Here is a 7,621-nt window from a genome sequence, read left to right as displayed (position 1 = left end):
TTTTTTTCCCTTGCTTGTTTATGATTAGTGAATGAGATGATGGAATGCATTTGTCAAGCATTTAAAGCAAAACATTGTTGCAATGTGACAGAGCTCTGTTAATACAGAATTGTGATTGGGAGTTGTTAGGTAACTCTGGGTTGGCTGATGTGCCGGCTTTATTGGGGAATACAGTGATGTCTCTTCATTTTGAAAGGTAATACTGACTTTAGGAATGATTTTTTTTCCACTAATGGTTAATGTTCTGATACCTTCACAGAAGTAGCATTAAATGTAATGTAGCATTTCTCAATGCAATATAAGAGTTCTCAACCATTCTTATCCAAAATTTGTTTTTTTTTTCCCCCCCTATTTAGGCAAGAGCTGAACTACAATTATGGTAATGCATGAGGAATGATTCTCCCCTTCTCACTCATTTTCCATCTTAAATTGTTGGATTTAAAAGGATCTCTACATTTGTTTGAATGGTTTTTCTTTTGTTTGTTCTCTTTCCCCTGTAAAAGTTCCCATTTGCAACAGTTTCTTTGAGCTGCCTGTTTTGAATTACACTAATTCCCTCATCTCCTGTGTTTTTTTTCTCTAAAGGTAGCTGTCTCCTTTGACTTATCAGTCAGGGATCTATGTTGCTATTTGGGGCCCCACTCCAGGGAAGCATTTGGAATAGTTCTGTGCTTGCTTGAATACGTAGGTAGGTATTGTTGACTACAGTATTAGCCATCTTTGAGGGCACCATTCTATTTGACAAATTTCTGTTGCATGTTTACAGTGGCAGCTGTAACTGAACTGCCATACTGTAAACCTGTTGATTGAAAATGGACGTCTTCTCCCCTGACTTCACATGCTGTGATTGTAGGGGAAAAAAAAACCTGTTTCAGTGCATTCCAGCATAATCTGGGGAAATCAGAATGTAGTTGTCTCAGTTCTTGTAGACATTGAGGCCTAGACTTTTCTTTGCTGCTGTTTAGCAGGTTCCGCTACTGGAGAAGTACCTGTGCCAGAGGTTGCCCAGGATTTCAACTACTTAAATTCTTTCTGCTTACTGATTTATACTACTCTAAAGTAGACTTTCTTAGTTTATTTCAAGGGCTTATTCAAGAGCTTGAGTATGGTAGCTTGCTTCCCAGAAATGCAAGTCAAAAGATGTGTGCAAAGAATATATTGCAAGTGGGGGGGAAAAAATCTTGTGTTGAGAAATGTTCTGTAAACAGGGACCAATCATATCCATTAGATCATGGCCCCCTGTACTTGAAATTTAAGGTGTGTAGCCTTTTTGTTCTTGCCTGTTATTTACTCCTGTGCTTGGTTTATTTAATTTCTTTTGCACCTCTGCATATTATAAGCACAAAGGAGTTATTTCTGGTTGTACCACAATAAGTACTTCAGTAGAAAAATTCCATTCTGGAACCAGTGAAAGCAAATAGCAGTCATGACTTGAAACTGCCTCAACTAAACAGCTCAGCAGCACCTGTCAAAACATATCTTGCAGGCACCTCATTTAATGCTGGATGACTAAGCCATGGAAAAGCAATTGCCTAAGCAGTGGGCCTCTATAGGAAGTACTTTGTTTATTTAGAAAAAAAAAAAAAATTATGCAACTTTATTTCCACCTACAGAGCACTACTGGTGATGCAGTATGCATAGCGGACTGGTTTGTATTTTTTTTTAGTTGTTACTGAAGAGTGGAAGAACATTTTGCTGCAGCTAACAGAAGCCAATAAAGGAACACGCTTCTCTATTTACCATATGTGTGATTTGGGGAGTAGTTGCCATTGCTTTGCCATGGGTCATAACAAGAAGCTAATATCCCTACTTGGTGTACCTCTGGAAGAGCCTTCTGATAGTAGTTTTCCAGACATTTCTGATGCTCAGAAGATAGAAGAGCTAAGATAGCCTGGAATCAAAAGCTTCTTGATTTTTGTTCACAATTAAGGCTTTTTCCTTTTCCAGCAGAATCATATCTGGTTCAGAAGCATTTGACTAATTTGAAAGAAGAAAATCTCTACCACCTTACATCCCTTGCATAGTTCTAGGCTAAGATCCCAGGGATAATTGGGTTTGTCACAAGTGATAGTGTGAGGTGTTACTTGGGCACAAATTGTGTGCATTATTCTGTTTCAGATAACAAGAGTACAGTGCAGGAGGACAGTCCTCCACTATATTTGCTTTTCAACTTTAGGGATTTATTTTCTTAATTTAAGACAGATGCTAATTAAATACATATTGTAACAAGTCCCTCTGGGTGAGTGAAGTTGCAGAAGTTCTATGGAACACAAAGTGCATGATGAAAGCCTTTTGGAGAGAGGGAACTGAAGGAATAAAAACCAGAGCGTCATTTCTAGAGATGGGTCCAAGTCTGTTCATTAAGTCAAAAGGGCATTTTTTCCTAAGTCCCCTCAGTACTGAGCTATGAACATTAGTGCATTTCTCACCATCAATACGCTAGCAGTTATTTTCTCTGCAGAGAGAGACAGTCTCTGCAGTCAATAGAAAACAATAGCAACAACAGAGAACTGTTGCTAATGTGTAAGGATAATTCAGTCTGAATTTCATCAAAAGTTTCAGATCTGTCTTAGGTCCTTTAGTGCCTTTTAATTGTGAGGCTATGGCTTTTCATTCTGTTAGTGGCTTTTTTGGGGGAAAAAAGGTATCTTTTAACTGCAGGATTCTATAACCCTACCTCCCCCCCCGAGTGCTGGTAAATTTCAAGGTACTATAAAAATGAAGATGTTTTCTACTTAACATAAACTAAAGGCTGTAACTAGCCTTCCCCCACTGCCAAGTGCAGCCTTTCCCAGCAGGTGTAATACTGTACTACGCGTTTTAAGTCACATACCCCCTTACTTATTACCAGGGCTCACTTACCCATCTCATTTCCAAGATAAATGAGAATGCAAATAAACACTAATAATTTGCAAGCAATTTCAAAACTATGGATTCTTGTTGGTGTTTGATTTTGCTGGGTTTTTTGTGTGTGTGTGTGGTTGTTTTTTTTTTTTTGTTTTGTTTTGTTTTTTTTTAAAGCTTTTCTTATGCCTTCAGGTCTTCTGCTATTTTGGACAGAGTCGAGAGTGGGTGATTACAGACAATCTGTAATTTTCTTTTCCAGTTCCTGGTCAAAGCACTTCAGTTCTAGTTTAGCTTAATCATATCTGCTGTGTGTTGGAATTCTTCTACATAACACTTAGCAGCCCACAGACATTATATTGTCTTTATCTACAACTAAGGAATAAGAAGAGCAGAAAAAGGGCGTATGGGTATTGATCAACTTTACTTAATTTGTTGTAGCTGACACTTAAGTGTTACAGAAGGAAGTAATTATTTGCAGACTGAAAACTGACTAGCAGAATGCTTTTGCTCTGGTTATCCTGTTTGTCCTTATAGCCACAACAATTAAATTGCATAAACCTTACAGTGTTTTCCTTCCTTTCTCTTCACTGATAGGACCATTGGTAGCATCCACCTAAGAAGAGTTAAGAGAAAATAAAATCATTATTTATAACAAGTTGGACACCTTCAACAGTTTGTCTGTCAGCTTTAGGAGCCTCATTACAGGATAATTAGTTGCATCTGGAATATTCCTCAGGACCAAATTATCAAAATGTTATAAAAAGCAGAGCGTGAGATTTGAATTCATCGCTTTTGGCAGCTGCATAATCATCAGCTGAGAAGCTGTATAATTCTTCCACCTAAAATATATTCTTATGAATGGTAGCCAGTGAGCCAAATTTAAAATCTGTTTGCATACAAGTGAACACGACAAAGAGAAACTGAGTATATTCATCAGCTGTGATGTGCAGCTTGGATGGTGGCTTTTATAGTTTTGGTTATATTCTGTTTTTAAAAGAACAAGGCTTGTGACACTGTGCACAAAAGGCATAAGCAAGCTGAATTCACAATGTGGCACTTCTGTTCCCGTCAGAAAGCAAATCAACCCACTGAAATGTAATTAGTATAAATCAAATATGCACTGCAATTACGTAGCGCATGGTAAGTAGACTGTAAAACTGAGTGGTGTATTTTTGCATCCTAACATTTCCTGTATTCCCAGAGCAGCTTTTTTCCTTATTATTGCACTTTTGAGATGTAATTAGATGGCCTCAAAATATCTCTTCTCTGTAATAATCTTTTTTCTGAAAGTCAAGTCTCTACTAATTGATTAAAGGAACAGTATCACCATCAAAATACAGTAACGTGACTTGATGTCCTTCTGTCCAAAACATAAGGAAGCAGAAGGCTGGGAAGAGTGTTCAGTAATGAAATTCTTGTACTCTTTAACAGCTGAACTGGGTGCTATGCCTCAGGAAGGGCATCTGGTGTTTTAGAAATCATTATTGGCATTAAAAATGAAAACATCTAATCAGTTTGTAATCACTGCTCCCATCACACAGGCACACAGAAATCATCCTGATTCCAAACCAAACAGATACTGGAGTGGCAGCCTACTGTATCAGCTGTCTGGCCCTTTGAATAGTGTTCTCTTCATGTGCAGGGGTCTCACCTGCCTGGGGATATATAGCAGTGAACACTGAAAGCGAGAGGGATGTGCAGAAATACTTGCCTCCTATTATATAAGTAAGTAATAATGCTGAAACAAAGTCATGTGGTGACTGAAGTGTGAGGGATAGAACAGGAAAGGGCTGCAGGCTCACTTCCATCTGCGTGATCTGATTTTTAAGTCTCTGAAGTCCTACAGATTCCTTTTTCCAGCAATCACTTGACACCATACACTGCCAATCCCAACCCAGGAATGGGGTTTCTTGAACGTGCTCGACAAGTTTCTCAGAGCTAGGTGTTCTTGCAGATGAAAGGTAACTGAAGGTGTGGTTACACAGCTGGCTCACCTACTGTCTTTGCTGGGTGAGAGGATACGTGTACCACAGCTTTGTGTCAGCATGAGCCACGGACAGTACCAAGTTGTACTGGACTTTGCCCCTTCCTGCCTTCCACATGACTGCTGGTTCTGGTGAGGCAGTGACGCTCTTGCCTGTGGGCTGGGTTGTACAGCACTGCCCCCATCCTTTTGGCTGGCCGCCTCTGTTGCTGACAGCTCAGCCAGGCTCCCAGCTCCAGTGGCACAACAGGTTAATGTCTGCTGGAACAGAGTTGTTATTTAATGATATATACAAAAAGGGATCTGAGACGACGTCGTCTTGTTGCATTTCTGCATTGAGTCTGTTCTTGGGACAGCAGGGAACTACAGAGCTCTGCGCTGACCTGAAAGTAATGAGGCTGTACTGCAGCCAGCCTGGCAGAACAGTACCTCTCACTTCCTCTGGGATTAGAGCCAAGTCACTTCTCTTCAGGCATATGAAAGGCCTAAGTCATGCTGTAGAGTCAAAGACAAAGAGGGCATGAGGTGCTCCCTGCAATCACATACAGTGAAAATGGAGCCTAAATGCAGATTGCTGACCTACTTAGCTGTTACTTGCCTCAATGAGGATGGGCTTCAGTCTAGTATGAGCTACTGAATGAGCTTCACACTCACTTCTTCCCAGTAGGTATGATATTATTAAACCATGCTGTTGCTTTTGTGGTACATTACAGTGCTCTGACACCAAAATGCAGCCAGACCACAGCACAAGTTTCACAGAGGTCACGTTAGCCTCAGCCTTCTAAATAGCAAAACACAAAGATGAGAGAATCGTGGCAGGATTCTGAAAGCATACCAACTGCTTGGCAGAAAGCATCAATTTTATATCGCGTCAAGAACATCATTCCTCCTCACAGCTGTGGTTGCAATACAAGCCTAGAGCAGATGCTGGAATTGTAAAATTCTGTATTATCTGAAAGCAGAACTTGCTCAGTCCTGCAGCAGGTAAAAAGTCAGTGCTGGCCAGCACTCAGTGATCTTTTTCCTGCTTCTACTGCTCCTGCCACTAGTTGTGGTTGTGCTGAAAATTTACTCTTAAAGGTCAGAGATAAAGATAGACGTGGATTTGTAATCCTGAACACAAGTAGCATTTGAGAAGATGATCTCATATTCTGGTCCGGTCCTTTTATAATTAATCTCTGCATTTTCCAGCTATGTAGGAATTGTAGATTTTGGCTAATCCTTTGGTATGCCTCTGGTGTTGGAGGTCTTTCCATTGACAGCAATTCATCAGTACAGCTGAAAAAAAAGCACTCTAAGCTGTCAAACAGAAGACAAATGAGAGCTTGCAAAACAGAATTCTCACTGAACTGAGACAAAACTTCCAGTGCTGACGATGACAAGGAGCAGAGACAATCATCTCGTAATTGCCAATTTAGCCACAGCTGAGCCTGTACTTATCTGAATTGGTACTTCTGCTAAATTCATGGTTTTGTCCTGTGCTAAGCCTTGAGGTTGGCAAACACAATACTGATGCAGTGTTCCAAGGATAACTCCTCTCAAAAGCCAACAGGTGGTGGTTAGTCTGGGGACTGAATCGTGGGGGAAGATTGGTTTTTCCTTCATGTGGGCACCTGCTGTTGAGCTGAGACATTCTGCCACCTGCAAGCATCAAGGTGATGAGCATGCACTGATTTTCTCAGGAGATGTTTGCTATTGCTCTCAGTTCCAGCCTCAGCCATTTTTTCTAAGCCCAAAATATAAACTCACTTTTTGTTTAAAACTTTCATATTGTGCTCTTGGGAGTCCTGCCTAAAGAACTGCTTATCTTTGGACATTACTCATAACACTGGCATTCTGTCTCACCATGAAGTGGTTGCCACCACAGACTGGTGAGTAAATCGTAAGCATGCCTTATTCTGTCAAGGACAGGTGATTTGTAGATGATTACTGTCTAGCCTATGATTTGCTTTCTCATTAAAAGATGTTTTGAGTTAATGAAAAGCATATAAAAGGGTACATGAAAATATGCAAGAAACATTTGTCTGATCCATTAAGAAACACATTTTGTTCCAATGCAGTAAAGAGCAGACAAGAATGCAGAAATAAAAATCACAGAATTGACCAAAAAAAAACCCAAACACATTTGCCCTTTTAAACCATCGTCTCAGGAGGTTTTATACTGCAAGAACAATTCTCTTACAATGTAAAATTAATAATCAACTATAACATTAGGCACTGGAAATCTGAGTAAAAAAGCATTTGTTTAGTGTTGATGGTGTGAGTACATAATATGACATGCCTAAACCAGAAAGTGAATACAAAATCCTAAAATTAGACTTTCAGTACTAGAACAGAGGATGGAAAGTAACTGGAAGATGCACATCATTTCTCCTTTCATGTATGGGTATACTGCTACCCATTTTGGGACAGCGACCTTCTAATAGCCTTCTAACCCACGCTGTGTACATAAGAAGCCATGTACTTTTCCAAGCTGACAGTTGCTCTGTTCCTATATATAGCTTGCAATAGAGCACGACAGAGAAAACTAGAGTCAGAGGGATGACACAAAAATAAGCTATTGGATTCAGGCAAGGGAGGAATTTGCCTTCAGGTGAAATTTGAAAAGTTACAGACCAACATGCAGCTTTGACAGGCTTATTATCAGAAAGAGTGTAATTTCTTTTCCCATCATACATTCTCAAAGTCATAGCTGCAGGCCTTTCTTCTGTTAATATGGGCAGCATGTTTGGTTTGCTTTTTGGAGATCACAGGCTTTATGACTGCCCATGGCATGAGGCATCAACATTG

The sequence above is a fragment of the Lagopus leucura genome, unplaced genomic scaffold (genome assembly GCF_019238085.1).
Source record: "Lagopus leucura isolate 7727_CA_CO unplaced genomic scaffold, USGS_WTPT01 Super-Scaffold_739, whole genome shotgun sequence".
Classification (NCBI taxonomy): domain Eukaryota; kingdom Metazoa; phylum Chordata; class Aves; order Galliformes; family Phasianidae; genus Lagopus; species Lagopus leucura.
The sequence above is the reverse complement of the archived record's forward strand: the minus strand, read 5'-3'. Positions refer to the sequence as shown.